The sequence below is a fragment of the Rissa tridactyla genome, chromosome 2, assembly GCF_028500815.1.
Source record: "Rissa tridactyla isolate bRisTri1 chromosome 2, bRisTri1.patW.cur.20221130, whole genome shotgun sequence".
NCBI lineage: Eukaryota > Metazoa > Chordata > Aves > Charadriiformes > Laridae > Rissa > Rissa tridactyla.
This window is the reverse complement of record NC_071467.1, coordinates 112018017-112036933: the sequence shown is the minus strand read 5'-3', so window position 1 is coordinate 112036933 and position 18917 is coordinate 112018017. Positions and strand designations below refer to the sequence as shown.

The 18917-nt window shown below is 37.3% G+C and overlaps 1 protein-coding gene across 4 annotated transcripts in view; it reads left to right on the top strand.

Moving 5' to 3' along the window:
* The window catches only part of SUGCT (succinyl-CoA:glutarate-CoA transferase), a 333441-nt gene that overhangs the window by 76239 nt on the left and 238285 nt on the right, over nt 1-18917 (top strand). The window lies entirely within an intron of this gene.

Sequence of the window (18917 nt, the reverse complement as noted above, 5' to 3'; positions counted from 1 at the left end):
CTAATCAATAATGTGATGAATTTAAGCAAGGAGACACTGGATAGACAGCGTGTTCACTATGAAATAGAACTTTGTGGAAATGAGGTTTCCATATTTAAATATTGATAGATGTACGGATTATCTCCTTGCCTAGCATTAAATTAGTGTACCAGGTCCCGAAAGTCATGAGTGGCATAATAATAATCATGAGATTCATAAAAAAATTCATGTTTTTTGTATCCATTTTCCAGTCTTCTGATTTTCCCCCGCCCCTTTTTTCCTTTATTATCAGTTCCAAAAATTGCTTTGGGGAAAAAGAAGGAAGACAGCTGACTCCTTCGCATAATCACCCAAGTTAACTTGGCAGCATGCTAGGCTTTGTGTTTTTCTGCCCGCTATTTTAATAAAAACCTACTCAGTTATTTGTTTTTTGCATCTTTGATTTCGGCTCCTTGAGGGAAACAAGACCCTGTTCTTGATTTAGTGAGACTTTACTGTCCGGATGCAAACGGTATTTTTTCGGTAATGTATATCAGACTCACCAGACTCATCAGTAATGTATCAACTCATCAGGCCTTGGACGGGAAGGCGGCTTCTCCCTGAAGCTCCAAAAATCCTGAAGGAGAAAAATGCTGATAGTTTTTGTTTTAGAGCATCTCATGGCTTTTAAGCCAACCCTAGGATTTTTAGGAGATCAGAGTGATTTTGAGTATGTGGCTTGGCTTAATGTTATCATTCACTGTACCATCTGCTGTAATTCCAGCAAGAGATGCTGCCCTTGACACCTCTACCCTAAAACCAATTCTGATAAATCCTGCTTCCAAGCTCTGCGCTCATGCCTTCTAGCGCATGAGCAGATTTTTAACATGTCTGAAAGGCCGTTAGAGACAAACCTCATATCCGCTATATTTAAAATGCTATTCAAATCCATTGTAGTTGTTGTTCTGATGCTGCACTCCAAGAATGTCTTAAAACATATATGTAGAAGAGTTGTAATGAGAATTAGAAATACCGCAGACTGAATGTCTCCGGAACCATTATGAAAGTGGCTGCAGTGGAACTGGCAACAGTTGGTGATTGAGTAATGGTATGATGGCAGTTTCAGTTCAGGCAGGGAAGATGCTGTGTTTGCCACATGTGAATTAATATAGTGCTGCTTTTTACTGTTGAGGGATTAGCACAGTTTTTGTGCTTTTTTTTAAAGAATATTTGAAGTAGAAAAGGCTAGGAGAATAGATGAACCCATATTGCAGACAGCTGCTTTTTTGAGCTGATGAGCTAAAAATCTGCTATAGCTGGGAAGCATCAAATCTGAAATTAGAACACTGCCAATGCATGTGATAAACTTTTAAAATTCCAGGTAAGAGCTACGCCCTTCAGACAAATAACCAGAAAAGAATAGGAGGCAAGAATATCTGCATGCCGTTTGGGCTAGGCTTTTCTGCTCAACAGCAATTTGTATGTAACAATTTTTTTTCAATGTAATTCTGTGTGCATACATTATGAATATCAATCACCAATAAAAAATAAAATTGGAAAAATACATTAGAGAAAAAGAGATGCTGGAAGTGATAATTTGGGTGCTAGAAGTTAAGAATTTGTTTTTCATCTTTCTAGTTCTCTTTTTTTCCTAATATGTTTTCTAAAAACTAGGAGTAAACGCAGAGGAAAACTACATTTTTTTCTTTAATTCTGTAATATCCATGAGGCCAATATTTGATACTCACTTACAGACCATATCTTGCTGCAAATGCCAGTTAAGCAGTAAAGACTAGTGTATTGATTGTAAAAGCCTCTTTTCTGTATGTAGAAAATATATTTTCTAAGAAATCAAATTCTTTATCGTTGTTCGTGTAACTGTGATTTCATCAGTTGTCATCATACTGCATTGAGCTGTATCACAGTACATCGCATGTGAGTAGTAAGGGAAACATTCTGAGGCCAATATTGCCCTTTCGGATTAATATGTCAATAAAATTAAGAATACCACGTTCCTAAAACGAGAAGGAATATATGGACTGCAGCATCATATTCAGTTCTCTTGGAAATGAAGCGTGTGGAGAAGCAACCATAAAAATTTGCCTAGCTGGGACGTAGCTCGCGCACATTGAGGCTGCAGTGATCAGAAAAGGAAATTGGAATATTGTGTGGCTATAATCTATTGTTTGACATCCAGTGCCTGCTCCTGTGTAATTTACTTGCCTCTTTTGGTCACCTGACTGAAGACATTAAGTGGGCCACAGGGTAAGCCAGGAAATTCAGCTGTCTGCTTTCCAAGTCCAAAGCTCAGTTGTTTCCCCTTTCCCCTTCCCCCTCCCTCTCTCTTCACAGCTGGTCAGCACATGCACAGTAATTGCTCAGGCCAGGTAGGGCAGATACGGAAAGATACATATGGAGCACATGCAAATCTGCACTAAATTTCTGGAATGCAGCAACAGGGCGAAGTTAATGTAAAGCAAGATCTCTTTTATGTTTAAAGTTTCTAAAACTAATAAAAAAAAGAGACAACAAATTCACTTTATAGCCTTTCCTTTTCTCTACTACTACTAACTGAGCGGGTTTGGGATTTTGCCAAAATATTACACATTGCTCAAGAAGATTACAAAGAAATCCCAGACATGCACTGGAGAGCTATTAAATTTAACATTTCTAAAAGATATTTTCAACAGCTAAATACTTGTTAGGGCATTGTTTTCCCCAACTTTCAAAAGTTGCCACAACTCAGTCACAGATAAGAACTTCCAGCTTTTTAATTGATATATAAATTGAGTTTAAAACCAAATCCACTACATTTCCTGTGGTAAAGGAAACAGAGACTCTTCAGTTTGGTTTGTCCCTAATTTGAAAATCATGTTCTCAGGAAATCCTGCATAATTATTTTACGTAAACAGGAAAAGTAATTATTTGCTTGGGGCTCAGTTTGTGTGTATGTGGGGGTGTGCAGAAATAGTGTAGATTCTGGAACTCAAAGTGTTAATGAAAATATTTTGGAATAAAGGAAGAAAGTTCCAAATAAGGTGATTTTCTGTCTGGTCATGGAGGGGCTAGTACAAGGGGGTTTAAAATGCTTGATTTTTTCCTTTACGTGTTCTTACTGTTTCTCCGAAACGTCATTAATGGGAGCAAGAAAAGATGAAAGGATGACAAATTTGTAGTGAGGGTATCTTTGTAGTCCCCTTCAGGTGCTCTTGCCTTGTCTGCAAAGTTGCACTTCGTCATCTGGAAATGAATGAATTGTAAAAAGCTATTGTAAAAATGCTGCAGGATTTCAACCCTCACATCCTTCTCCTCTCTCACCCCCTCAAGGCCCTAAATTTACTTTTGCCATTTGTAATAGTTCAGTTAAAGGTTGAACTTCCCCTCCTGCTCCTTGTGAGCTTTTCTGATTTCACTTACTGTTTGAACAAGATATATTGGACATCGTTTTCTCTAGAGTTAGTATGAACTCTACACTTCTTCACACTGTTGATTTTGTTTTCAGTTGGAAAATAGCGTTACACATTTTGCGTATAAATTTTACAGTAAGTAGGCTGGATTTTTTTGTGTGGGTGGAAACAATCTGCAGAGTTATTGCAGGAGTTGAACCCTGTTTAGTTATAAAACTTTTGAAATAAAAACCCTGAGATTTTTTAGGAATTATTTGTGGATAATTTTTTTTTAAACCAGGATGTGATTCAGACTATTATTTAACAAGAGGACTTGACAACCTCACCAAATGCAGAGAAGAATTAAGTATGGGAGCAGGTGCATGCTTGCTTTATTTAGATTTGTTTGTGGTATTTTCTTAAAAGTTTAAAGTTCAGTTTATCACTCTAACAAACTGTGGTCATGAACGGCCGTAGCTTCAGGGGAAAATTGGAAGCAATGATTGTCTTAGCAGAAATTTTAACACTAAAGTTGCTCAGAGAACATAATTTAAAGTGGAAAATCAGGTTAGTTTCCTCTTTTGTTTTCTCAAGGGAAAACTGTGAGTTAATATAGTAACAATGAAATGATAGGTATTTCTGTGTAGATTTTTAATGCAGTGCAACAGATTTATTTAATAATCATTCTAAAAGGTATTTTAAGAATGTTAACCCCAAATGGTAATTATTAAGTGACTGTATGTTGCAGTGAGAAATACCTTGTGTGTTACATAGCTACACGTAGGAGGACTTGCAGTGGAAAGGGTATTCTCAGGAGCACGGAATACGGTTTGAAATGTATGCTTGGTGAAGTCATACTTGTGCTAGATTAATAACATATTTACCTCTCCTAGGTAATTTTGGAGAGGTAAGCAGGTTAAGCTACTACAGAACAGTTCCCCCAACCCTTTTTTTTCCCTACTGTGTTCATTTTATAAGTACATATTCCTGAAAACTCCCATTGCGTGTTCCCATTTCTCCCGTGCGATTCAGGTATGGGGCTTGAATTCTGATCATGAATTCTTGGTACGCCAATTTGAAGGAAGTAGTAGTCATTCCTTTTCATATATAAGATCGGGTTAACCTTTTTTCTCCCTTTCAAACAATTTTTTCAATGCTCCATACTGTGATTTTTGTAGCTGTTTCTATTATTTTTGAAGTGGATATTTTGGTGGGTACTCTCAATGGGAGCGGGATGCATGGTTTATATACAAACATGAATTTTATTCAGAACCTTTGGATATAATTCCAAAAGTAGAACTGGTAACCTTCTGGTATATTTTATGTGTTTTTAAGCCTTGTGGGCAAATTTGGGCTATACCCAGTTTGTCTTTATATAAGGAAATGTTAGGACTCGCAGGGATAAAAGGAAAAAGCATATGTCCAAATAACTTGTTATGAAGAGTTGAAAGGCCTTCACAATTCTTTTAATCAAAAACTTCATGTGAGGGAAGAAATTTGTAGGCTAGCATTGCTGTGAAGGTTTGTAGTTTATAGGTGTGAGTCTAGTATAGCTGTTATTTAAGGGTGTTTTCCAGCAAATAATCCAGGGGGATCGAGGGACCAAATAATTGAGGGGCCAGAATCCCTCAAACTCTTAGGAATTGATGTTTTTTTATCTATTCTTTGTGGGCATTTTTAACAACTTTTCTATGCAGTTCTTTATCACCAGCAGTATTGCTCTACCAGGAAAACCTGTTCTTGGCAAATTCTCGAATACTGACTTTTTAGATGGTGTAAACCATGTTTGGTTCTCACCTTTTGGCCACTGATCATTGTATCTTTCTTGTGCAAGTTATTTAAGCCATAGCCACAGAACAGCAGCCGCTTTCTGCCTCAGCCTTACATCAGGCAGGAAGGCTGTGAATTGTGATGTCATAAATTGTTTAGAGTTGCTGTGTTTTTAATAGTATGTTTATGAGGTCTTAATAGATCTAAGGAACATACTTTACAAGGGTTTCATTCTGTTTATAAGTAGAGATTTTCTTTTTAATATTCCTTCCCTTTTATTTCTTATCCTATTTTTTAGGAACCATTAAAAAATAACAACTTTTAGCAGGTATTGCCAAGTACGTGGTTTCTTCTAAACTAGGGGAAGCTAGTAGTTTGTGAGAAGTAACAGTTCAATCCACTTCTCAAAATTTAATGTAAATCTTCCAGGAGACTTCGCAGGGTGCTGAAGTAGGCCCAGGACCCTAGTTCTTGCAAGCACTGCAGAGCTTCCCAGCTTGGAAGAGTCTTCTGAACTGGAGCTTCTTTTTGTATTCATTCTAGCCATCATCATGCTCTTTCGATTTATGACTCTGCCCAATAAATTCAGTATCAACTACTTGAAGTAGCAAGTCTCCTATGTCTTTTCCAAGTTTTACACTTCATACTTCAGCAGAGATTTTCTATAAACGAATGGAAGAAAACCCAAACCCTCACATTATTTTACATTTAAAATGTCATTTTCTTTATTGTATCTACTTCGATGAACTCTTTGCCTAGAACTATGGGTAGAAAAACAAACTTGAAAGAAAAAAAGAGGTTAAATAAAATTAATCTCTGCAGTGATAAAAGCATTATGATATCACATTTTCACTGGCAAAACTCTGGTTTTTTACTTGCAGCAAAATTGGCAGAAACAACTGCAGGCAATTACAGGCTTCAATTCATCAAGGTACTTAAGCATATGTCTAACTTTAATTGAGTGAGTAGTCATTTGACTTCAGGGGATTATTCACATTCTTAGAATCAGACATATGCTTAAGTAACTTGGTGAATCAAGGCAATAGTGACTATTTTAATATGATGGTGGAGACAGAATAAGCAAGTGTAACGTGCACTGTAGATTTTCTTTGATTTTTAATCTTTGGTTTTTAAATAATAGCTTTTAGTGGGTATATTTTCTGTTCCTTAATAAAATATCAAGATTTAGTAACTGTATTGTTTTGTGTAATCTTCTATGGCCAGTACTTATTCTACGCTCAAAAAGCAAAAAATCTCCTAAAAAAAGTGGATTGAACCTGTGGAGGGCTGTTACGACTGCTCTCATGTAGGTTAAATGAATTTAATAAATCATTGTTTTATTTTACAGGACAGCCGCCCAGGGGCAGGAGTACTGTACATTTCCTGCCAACTGTTGTTTGTTAAATTTGCTAATTTGATTTACAGGCATGGTACATACCATGACCAGTTTGCATCAAGACACATACAGATTTTTCATCTGAAGGGTTTTCTTAGCTATGTATGCTTGTAAGAGGTTTTGTGTTTTAAGGATGCATTGCATTAGGTAATTCTGCCACAGACTCTCCTTCAAACGTTCTATGTGAAGGCTTAACAATCAGTGTGATACAGATTTGTTTTGGAGGTGCAATGTGATAGTATTCTGAAGAATAAGTGTAGACCAGAAAGAAATGCAGGTACATGCAGCGGAGAGTAGCTAAGAATTGCCAGCTCAGATTACTTGTGATTTAAAAGTAGAACATCATTTTAGGCAAGGGTTTGCACTAGGGACATTTATGTAGCTTGAAAACGTAGGCTTTTGTCCTGATGTGCAAGAAGGATGTGGTTTTGCTCAGTCAAGTTAGTTTATATCAAAATGAAAGAACCGATGAAGAATAAAACTAAATTAAACTGCTGTCATAATCATTGATGCTGCACTGTTTAAGCAGAAGCACCTTCTGTCCTACGCAGTGTGTGCTCCTTGTCTAGTCAAAGTAGAGGTGTTTTCATAGCTTTGAACGGATTAGCCCTTTTTTCATTCAGATCTGACTTACTCTTCTGTTTCGTCTTTCAGTACATTCTGTCTTTTTCTCAATAAAATTGCAATCAAGTATCTAGTATTACTGCAATATATCAGGAGTAATCATTTAAGTTGTATTTATTTTAGTACTTAAGGAACTGCATTGCAGGCTAGTGCGAGGAAACTTTTTTTTGTTACGGGATTCTAGCATCTGGACTTACAAGTCAGTTCTTTTTTCCTCATCCCTTTGGACTAAAATACTTTTTCAGGCACTTGCCTAAGTGTATGATTTCTTTTATCGTTGTGGATAAGTTTTAAAATGGGAAATTGTATTGCTATGACTTGCTAGGTTTCTATGGCGTCCTGCAAAAATCCGGGTATGAATAAAAAACAAGAAAACGGAGGACTTATGATTCTGTCCACTGCTCTGTCCAAAGCCACACAGAGCAGGCTTATGAAACAATAATGAAGACTGGCTACGTGAAAGGGATTTTTTGTTATGCTAAAAAACACAAGTACAAAGCAAGAAATATCTGTAAGTGGAAGTGAGTATATCTAGTTTGTCAGCTGACCTCTGATGAGGTCATCAAACTGAAGAATTTGGCCATTTATGTTTATTGGATAATGGGAACATATAGCTAGGATTTTTCCTGTTAATTAAGGGAATGTGGCCCAGGTGTACAGGAAGGAGCCAATGAATAGAAAAGAGATGAGGTTTACATTTCTGATCTAAATAAAGTATGTATGATGATTCTTATTACGTCAATTCCTTTCACTGGTGACATCTTACTGCCTTTTGCACTGCCAAAAAATTACTGGAAGGAATGCTAAGAAGGTGCATAATGGATATGTAATGAAGCAGCTGTGCTTTTTGTGAGAAACAAAAATGAACAAACAGAAGACATAGTTGATTTTATTGGTTACAACAGAGTGAAAATATTTAAGCTTTTTTAGGTATGGTCACAATGTTTTCTCAGAAGTCTCTGCATAACTAGGACAAATTGAAGTAGCTGCTTGATTGGAAATTTTTTTATTATCCCATTGACATATTAGGACATAATTACGAGGGAGGTAGTGAGAGTTTGATATGTAGCCTATTAGAGTCTTGAAGCAGGTATGTGATTATAAAATACATTTAAGGCTGCTGATTGCATGTATGGATGAGACATTTAAACCAGTAAAATTTATTTTTCCCTTGCTCTACCTTATGTAATACACTGTTCCATTTCAGATGATGTGTTGCTATCTGTCTGATTTTGAGGTTCTCTTGATACACATTTAGTAGAGTGATAGTTATATGTTGTTATACCGCTCATTTAAGATACTGAGGGATACTCTGCAAGACCGACACTGCCTAGTTAAAGGAACAATCTGTGAAATGAGGCTTTCAGGTTGCCCTTCGAAGGATACTGGTAAATCCATATTGTTGACTATTTATAACGATGTATAAACCAGAAATACACATAAAAAAAAAAAATCTGATGGAAAGTTCCCTTGCCTTGTAGGCTCCTTGAGGAGCAGCACTAAGTCAGGCGTGTTTCTCCTCAAGTTGCAGTAACGCGAAAGTTGATGGAAATGGGTTTCTCCCTCATATTCATAAATCCAGAGCTGAACTGGGGCAAGACTAATTGGAACAAAATACAGAAATACAAGCAAAATTATAAAAAGTATAAATGATAAACAGTTCTTTGGGGGAAGACTTAAAGGGAGCCAAAGTTCTCTTCTGGAAGAGGTGAGCAAATACATCCCTTTCTCTGGTTTTGAGTATGTTTTATAACACACTGTTATTTTTTTGGATAAACAGAGAATGAAGGAAAGAAAAAATAGACAAAAAGAAAGAAAAAAATAGACAAACCTGAATGACAGGAGTACAACTTGTAATAGTGTAATCATAAGAAGAAATCCTCGGTATACAGAATAGGAATTCCTTTAATATATGAAAGGTCTCTTGAATAATTTATGGTTTTGTTGTTACTTTTGTTTTTTAACTTTCAGTTGTTCTTGCAAGGAGTAATTTAAATGGTTCTGAATTATAATGTGTATCCCAGTGGGAAGAAAGCTGAAATTCTTCTGGGGCTATGAAAGTGCCACAAATACTCAAGCTTTTCTTTTAATGCCAGGAATCAAAAACTAGTATATTAGATATATCCCTTTGAAAACAGGTGCTTCCTCAAGTTTTATTAACTATATATGTAAAAGTAAAAAGAGAAGTTCAAGCTAAGCAGTATTGATAGATTCCCAACCATGAGAGATTGCTGAAGGAAAAGATTGTTTCTGTGTGATGTAAAGTACATACTAATTTTTTTAACTGGCAAAATGAGGTGACTCATTGGTGAATGCTTTAAAGCATTCTAGCACGTGCCAGCTGGAGCATTCCACGCTGTAAACCTGGGCTGCTTAGTCAGAGCTGTGTGTCAAGTATAGAATAATGACTTTTCTAACTTCAGGCGGGATTCTTGTATTACATATTATATGAGTTGCAGAAAATCCTCTGTCTAGGTGGAGCAGGGGCACCAAGTCGTAAAGAGTTCACTTGACCTTCAGAGTAAGATAACGTAATGATTTCAGACACTGTGAATATCCGTGGTGGACTTGTTGATTGACCACATACAATATGGCAGATGAGTATGCGGAAGTGATGTCAGGACAGAAACAGCTACGGTCCATTGAAATTGGAGCAGAAAATGGAGGCGACTGCTGAGGTGAAGAAAACTACACAGCTGGAAAAAAATATAAGCACTGTTGAAATAATGTATCTCTACACACTGAACAGTGTTGGACATCGTTATGGAAGAGTAGCAAGTATATGTGTTCAACAGTATTAGTTTCTTAATCTACATAAGTCTTTAGACTTACGTAAGACTACGTAATTCATTGACTTGTGTAGCCTAGTTTCATTTCACTGAGAGTGCTTGAGGGGTAAATTAACATAAAATATCACGTTAAATTGTTATGTTCATTCGATTAAAAAACAAATCGAGTAGGGAAATTCAAAGCTATTTTTGAGTAACAAGAACATTTTCCTAAAAAGTAGAATGATAGAGCTTTTGTTTGATGATTTTATAACTTGAAAAGACTCTAATTTAAACCAAATTAAACAAAAGGAATGCTTGTGTACCAAAACTTATGAATGTGGGGTTTCAGCCTGGAGTGTATTTTTTTTGTGACTGAATTACAGACTTCTGAAAAATGAGTTTTGAAGTAAGGTTATTGAAGTCCTTCAATGCAGTGATAGTGGAGTTTTTTGTAAGACGTGGCATCTGTTTGTGTGTATGGTTAATAAAAAATGAGTCTTGTGTGGAACTGACATCTATCAAAAGTTAATTGAAAAACATATAATTCCTAAATTTTTTACTAATGATTTATTGCATTTTTTTTACTTGAAATCCATTTCCAACTCCAATTTCTTTGTCTAATAACAGTGCTAAACGAAAGTACTTAGGTGCTGGATTGTTTAGGTACTGCTTGGTCCGTAAGCCAGGCTGACTTGGTTCAAAGTAGTACAAACTTTTCTGAAAGTCCTTTACCTATTTTCTGGATGTCTGGTTGGTGTTGTCAGTCCTGGAGTGTGCATGCATCAGTTATGGCAATATTCATATTCTTAAGCTTACACTTGTTGTGGTGTACTGCCTTACTATTCCAAAGTTTTAACAAGTGGGTAGGATTATCCATGTGTATGTATGCTTGGTTTACCCAAAGTTGAGCGCAGCACTGACAGAGGCATGTGCTTTTTCTTCTGCTGGAGTTAGTTTGTGCACTTGTATGAGCACTTCTAGGAGTGCTACTCTTGGTGAGAGTACGTTCTCAAGAGCTACAGATTGTTTTTTTGGAGGCCTCTATTTCCTATTTGGCTACTGTGATCCTGAAAAGGTTGTTTAGTTTATTAAGGTTTATGGGCAGAGAAAATGACTTCTGACCTCTTTTCCTCAGTCACTTGACATGTAAAGGACATAAGGACTGCATGTGTGTATTCCCTGCACTCAGTGTATAGAGATATTCGAAAATCTGATGGTGTCAAGATATAAAGGAGGATGTTCCTGTAATCAAGTAGTGTTTGAAAGTGGTAGCATTTCAACCCTGATGTAGAAAAGCGTCCTTATTCAGATGAACTTAAGGACATGCTTAATTTGATTCACATAAATTCTTACTGAAGGCAGTGAGACTTAGAATAGAACAGAGTATTTTCAGTTGGAAGGGACCTACATTGGTTTAAGTATTGCACAGAACAGAAATAGATCTAAGAATATATTTAAGTGCCTTTTTAACCACAGGTAATGGGGTGGAATTCATACTCATTATCTTGTTAAGACAGATAAAATGCATCAGAATTCAGTAAAGATCTAAAGAGGTATTTTTGAAGGTATTCTTAAATGTAAAGCAGGCACAGTTTCTTCTAAACGTGATGTGAATACTTAAAATACAAACTAGCTCCATAGTGTCCGACTAAATTATTCAAAACCTTGCAAAGCGCTAGAAACTGTTTGTTCACATGGATTCACCTGAAAATGTTCCAGTATCAATAAACAGAAATATGGAAGAAATACATGATTCTTATCAACAAAGAAATAACCCTTGTTGCTAAGGCCAAAGAGATTTTGCTTTCAGCCTGTAGGATCACGATACTCATGATTTTCAGATTTTAAGACAAGTTACTCTAATTGTTGGTATCGCTGTAGCACTTGGGAATGTTTATGTAGTGGCAGCTTGTGCTGAAAGCTCGCTTAGGTTCTCTGTATTTAATCTCCAGTTTGTTTTGTAATTGCAATATCTTTCTTTTCTCCCAGTTATAGTTCTTTAGTTGCAGGAAGAAGGAAAGAATAAATTTAGACCTAAGTGAGTGGAGATTCACATTTCTACTTTGGTAACCATAACATACCTGCTCACTCCCAAAAAATACTTGTGGCAAGCTACTCTCATTTTACTTCTGTATCTTTCTTCTTAGCTGATGTATATTCATCTCTTGTAGAAAGTTGTTCTGATCTTATGATACGTTGTTGAGATTCCTGTTTCAAAGAGAACATAGTTTATGTTGGTGGTGTTGAAGTAGTTAGACTTACAAAGTGGTGTTTGGAGAGTTCTCTGGAAGGATGACTCAGCTTCATTCACAACCTGGTCAACATCTCTTTCTTTCACTGTGTCATTTGCCTAAGTATATGAAAAATGTCCCATCTTATTTAGATGTGGTATCTGGGGTTTAATAGGTTGGTGTGGGTCCAAAATGGCAACCTGAATAATGTGTGAAAAAGGTTATTGTGAATTTTGCATAAATTCGGCATTTTCCAAAGTTGAAAAATTATTAGGACTAATACAGTTATTTTAGACTTCATTTTCAATTTTTTATACAGATGGAATTAATAACTGTACAATGTCTCTGAAGTTGAATGCAAATGCATTTCTGTAGTTTTTTCTGTGCTGCAGAGATATAAATGGTCATTAGTACCTTGTATTTATCTTTATTACCTAATACTTGATTAGAATCTGCCGTCGTACATCTCATACTCAGTTTTTTATGGAGTGGGGTGCAAGGTATCTTTGGTGTCTGAAAATGGGGAAGGTAGCATGTTGCTTTCCCAGGCCTTGGAGGGGTTGTGGCAAACAGTAGCTGCACGATACATCCAGCCGTTGTAGCACACATTCTGTCCACTGTCAGTAGCTGATGATCCCTGTCCCACCTTAGGTATCTTGTCCACATCTCACAGAACTGGTACATAGGCAGCAGAATCCCAATCACCTATGTATATAAATGCTAGAAGAGGCAAAGATGTATTTGTCATGCTCTAATACTTTGAGTCTGCTGGCAGGATGCTTGGCCTACAGAGCTTCCTTTAGATCAACAAATTTAACTCCTTTTTTTTAGCCTCTTTTGGTAACATATGTGTTTGAAAACTGGAAGCCTTCTTACGAAGTCGTTTTTGGAGAGTTCTCTGGAAAAGTGACTTGGCTTCATTCACATCCTGGTCAGCATCTCTTTTCTTTGCGATGACATTTGCCTGAGTGTATGAAAAATATCCCATTTTATTTGGTTGCATAATGTGAGTCCAAATTTAGTACTGATTTGAACTTTCTGTGCATAGCCCTTTTTGGCTCATTATTTTTCCTGGAAATCTAAAGCCTGGGCCAGGTATACCAGTTTTACAGTCTTTTGCAGCAACTCTTACCCCAGTGATAATATATCAATGCCACTACAATTAAACGTGGGTCACAGTTCTCTAGGCAATGGAAGCATTTTCCTCTGACACCTGTGCACCTTTCCCACTCTGTATCCTTAAAATGACCTGCTACCATCCTGTCAGGAAAGAGCTGCCTGCTTTTAGGATGAGGCCTTTCAAGCACTTCATGTCCATTGACTGGTCTTATGATCCGCAAAGGAAATGCTATAGTGAGTTAAGACCAAAGACCATATTCACGTATGTATATTTTCCTTCTTGCTGTGATTTTAAGGAAGATCTGTCTACAAATGATGAATAGCCCAGAAAATGACATTATCTCTTGATGTGGACTATCAGTGTGGATTGCAAACTTTCATATGGGGTTGATGGATAAGTAGCGATTAAGTAGGACTCACAGTTTTGCTATTTGGTATGGTCCCTGTTGAATGTAGATGAGATATTTGTTGGGACCACTGAGCAGCCCACATGTGCTGTTCAACCTTATTCTGTGCACTCATAGCATGAAATAAATTATATACCTGGTATTAACCCACCCAGTGGATATGGGACATGTAAATTTGAGGAGGACTTAGTTCTTTCACTGATTTTGTCACGTTAAGGAAGGGTTTGGTTTTAGTCACCATTTTGACTTGTGATTTATATTTGTTATCCTTTAAAGACAAAGAATATTCACATTATGGTTTTCATTACTTAGTGTAAGCCAATTCAGTAAATTTGGCCTTGATATTGCCTTCCTTTGATGCTGAGAGTCTTTGGCTGCTAAAATGTGTTTCTACAGTTTTTAAATTTATGAGTTCTAAGGTCACTTGCAAACAAATAAAAAAAAAATAATACAATGAAAAAATTCCATTCTTTTTATTTGTTTTGTAATCTCAGAAACACCCATAAGATATATGAAAAGACGTGATTTTCAATCCTTTTTTAAAATTGGTGTTCACTGAGAAAGAACTACAGCTCTAAACTCCAGTCAAATAGTGGCACACAAAGAAAGTGCTGTAGGGTGATACTCAAGAGCAGATTGTCGTTCTTGTAAACCTCTTTTTCATTTTTTTCCTATGTTCCTTCTCTCTTTTGTATAACCTGTCATCTTTATTTATACTAAGAAATGAGTGATATTTTTATCACTCTAATAAAAAGTGTGTTATTACTACATAGCTGAAATAAAATTCTTAGCGCAGAATGGTACATTATTTTCTGCACTGGGATGACATACAGTGTACGAGGGACATGCTGCAAAGAATCTTCAGTTTTACAATGTACACAGTGATGCTCTCAGTTGCTTGAATTTTTGGGGGCATAGTGTAGTAAATGTCAGGAGCCTTTGAAACATTTGAAGCAGATGTTCTACTGCCAAACTGAAGCATTTGAACTCAAAATGAAACAGTTCCCTTAAACCTTGACATTAAGTCTTAACAGTTTCACTTCCCAATTGGATGTGGTATGAAGAAGATAAATAATAGAACTGTAGCAGGATAAAATATTTATTCTCCCATGAGGTGGGGAAGAAAAACATGTTTAGCATTTGCTTTGCAATTTTATTTGTTCTGGCTCATTTCCCTCTTATACTCACATATATACAGTTCCAGGCACATGTTAAAAGGAGTAACTAGGGCTTGGCTGGGGCCCGGTGTCCTTCCTCTCCCCTTCCATTTCATTCCGAGTTTCTCTCACAATTTCCCTTAAACTCCCTCTTTGTCCCTACGGTCCTTTCGGGAAGCATTCATCAAAATGTTCTCACTTGTCCAAAATCTGTCTGCTTAATCAAACTGATCGATTCCTGTGGAAGTTGGTGTCAGCCTTTTCAAATAAGAGTGCCATATTGAAGCACCTCAATAAAAATGGCTTGAATTTCCCAGGCTCTCAGTACCTGCTGCTCCCACTGACATTGGTGCTAAGAGGTCACAGCAATGAAAACACTTTAATTAGGTGTCCACCTTCACTTTGGAAATGTCGGGCTCCGTTTCCTATTTGTCTTGTGAATATGTTCTCATAATGAGAGTTTGTCTGACATTTTTAGTTACATTACTGGCTCAATCCAAGTATCTCATCCTATATACATTAGCATTGTGTGCTTTGCTACCTGACCGAGAGCGTCATGTTATAAACCCTCAGAACCAAACAACAAGCTTTTTGGGTCCTGCCACTCACTCCTCTATTATGAAACCTACGGCGCTAGTTTTGGGCCCTTCTCCACATGTGGTGCTCCTGCCATGCCTTCAGATCAGAGCTGCTTTTCTCCCACACCTTCCCCAAGGTGAGTTCGTGCTATCGGCAGACCCTTTGCTCTGCTTGAGCAATGCTGGGGGAAGATCTGGATGTGGGCTGCAATCCCTTCTCCCTTAGCTGACAGCAGTCCTTCCTCCTGTGGCCGCTTGTCTTTCTCTGTGAATCCATCCGACTGGGAAGCGTGAAGGTTTGGGAGAGTGAAAAAGAAATTCAGTGGATAGTGCTTTTTTTTCTTTACGTTCAGTACTGAGAAAAGGTGTCATGGACAATGGAGAAATTATTCTCTCTGTAGCAATGAAGGTAATAACCTTTAAGAAAAAAAAGGAATTTTCGTCACTAAGCACATTCTTATATACGTGCACACGCACGCTATATATACATATATATATATGTAGTGTTAAGTCTACACTGATAGATAAATTATCTCTAAATTTTCCCTGTCATTCCAGTTAGACACAAGAAAATGCTCCTTTTTTTGTCTTGGGCAAAAGGTTGATAAAAGGTAGATGTGCAGCATCCAGTTTCATGTGTAAGTTAATGGTTAACAGCGTGAAGACTCTATAGGCTTTATACAGATATGTGTGCTTGAAAGCAACGTGTACACTTTTAAGGAAAATTCGGCAGGAACAAACATTATTAGTATGGTACAGCATGTCTAGTATTTGTTTATTATGGGTGGGGTATTTTTGTTCTATAATAAGGTCTGCGTAGCAAAATTGGCAAGAAAACTGTACCATGTACTTGACTAGATCTTGGAGCCAGAATGTACAAGCTCACTTTCAGTGGTAACCTTATAAAGCAATGCTTTTAAGTGAGGGAGCAGCACTTAACGTGGCCTTTCTAACATCTTGTACTGTGATTCTGTATTGCTGATTGAATTAGGGTTTCATCTGCTCTGTTCCATCTCTTAATAATCTGGCTGCTTCATTTGGCTTCCTACTGCAACCTTGTTGTAGGGAAGCAAATGTTTTCTGTACAGGCTGGAAAGATCATCTTCTGTTTAACCCCTTATAGAATAAAAATTTCCCATGACCTTTATATGTTAATCCTTCTGAAGGTTTAGTTTGTCTGATATTTTACAATAGCTGCCTAGAAAGGTCTTTCATGGGGTGAGTCTAAAATATCTTTTCAACACTCACCTTTATAAGGGTGGAGTAGTGCTGTGGAATTCTCATCAAACTGCTCGGTTTCTGTATGTTCAGTGGCCTTGGAAACAGAAAAGAATAACAGCAATTGTAGAACATTTTTGGTTTTTTTTTTTTTCTCTGGGAATGTGGAATGTAAAGAAATCTGATTTGTGTCTTATGGGTGAGCAAATTTATTCCTAGGACCATCACATTTTAAAGATAAAAGTTAAGTTAGGAGATATATACACACACATGAAACAGAGTAAGTTTTTACGTGTTTTGTATATATATGTGTATGCATTCATACATGTATGCATAGTTGTATATAAACTTGTACATTCATAGGATTTACATATTACCTACCTGGATGAGGTTAATTCAGAGACAGTTACTGTTCGGGATGGTTATAGCTATGCTAGGATCTACATACATATATATATTTATACACACACACACAGATGTACATGTATATTTATATTTAGATATTTTACTTCAGCAATAATGAATACTTATATCAATATTATCACCATCATTATCAAACTTACCTTTTTTTAGTCAGTGTTTTTACTCAACATCAAAAGGTTCTACACAGTAAATAAATCTCATTGTATTTACTGTGTAGATGAAGAAGCTGAGACAAAAATGAAGTAACTTGTCTGTAGTCAGTCACCAGGCTAGCAAAAGGCCTGTCTGAAGCACCCAAAAAGTCACGAGTCTATTTTATGGTTTACTCTATTAGGCAGCACTGCCTCTCATTTGGTAGGGTCAAGTGCATGGTATTTAAAGAATAAATTTATAGTCCTTATGCTTATTATGGGGATTGCTTAGCCTAATGGTATGTTCCACTAAGGACATATTCAAATGCAATTAGGTTTTCACCATGAGGACAGTCAGTGAAACAGGTTGCCTGGAGAGGTTGTGTAGTCTCTGTCCTTGGCAACTTTCAAAAACTGATTCAATAAAACCCCAAGTAACCCATTCCAATCTCATAGGTGACCCTGCAGGAGGATGGACTGGAGACTTCCTGAAGTCCCTTCCAACCTGCCTTGTCCAATGGTCCTATGATCAGAGTTGCAGATAAATAAAATGTCCCCTTCTCATCAGTTCTGTTGTTGGGTGGAACGACAGGAGAGGGGAATAACCACTGCGGAGCAAGCCCTGTAATTTTTCTGGTCGGATGGTAGTGATGCTTTACAAATTTGTGCTGAGTGGCAAATGCAGCAAAATGAAGTGCACCATCAAAGGAGCTGTTAGGAGGGAAGAGCGAGCGGTAATATTGGACAAAGGGGGAAAAGGAGACAGGAAGGCAAAAAGAGTCTCCCCACCACCCTTCTGTAGCGTAAAGAGGGTCACTATACAAGTTGTATTAAAAAAAACATTTGGAGATTCTCTTTAATCACCAGTGACGTCTGCTATGGCTCTGCCTGAAAACATATAACAACTGTGGTCTGAGAAAAACTGCCTAACACTCTTCAAGATGTTTTTAAAGTAAAGTTTTAGCCTGTACTGTTTCCATGACAATGCTTCAGTAATACATTTTTGAATGGAGACTTTATAGGGAACAAATGGGAAATAAGAATGTGACTCCAGCCCTTTTGGAAAAAAGGTGCAATAAACATCAGGAGTTACTCGAGGTGTGAGCCAGACCCGTGCTCCAGCGTAGTTGTGATTTAGTTGTGCACCTTGGCTCGGCGTACAATGGTGTGAAAGCCATTAGTGTGGCAGAGGCGGATGCTGCAGACCTGCTGTGCTTCTACTCTGCGGTGAGAAAAGGCTGTAGGACGTAATGCTGCGGTTTGTATGTGACAGAGCTCCATTTTTTTGGTAGATTTAAGCTGCAGGTAGGGAAGCGTGGTGGAGCGTAGAGAAGAGAACCGCAAAGAGCGCTGTCACCACAGCCTTCAGGCTGTTTGGAGGCCGCATGCTTGCCCAGCATTCAGCCTGGTGGAAGGTGGTACTCCCGCAGGCTCTCCAAGGCGGTTCGCTACGGTGTCGAGTTATGCAGGTTATGTGCCAGGGTCGATCGTTTCAGTGTTTTATCTGTAGCAGTTTGTCGTCTAATGTGAGCAGTTGTAGAGAAACCAAATCCTTTCTTTCATGTGGCAAGAATCTTGTAATTCCAAAATTTCTTTTGTCTCAGCACAAATAAGACCCATCTCCTTTCTTACTTCCACACCCCCTGTCCTCAGAACAATATCTATTTTCCAGTAGCTAAAACTACTGAAATATTTTACATTGTTTCTATTTTTTCCATTACATAGCATATTTTGCCATAAAATATACA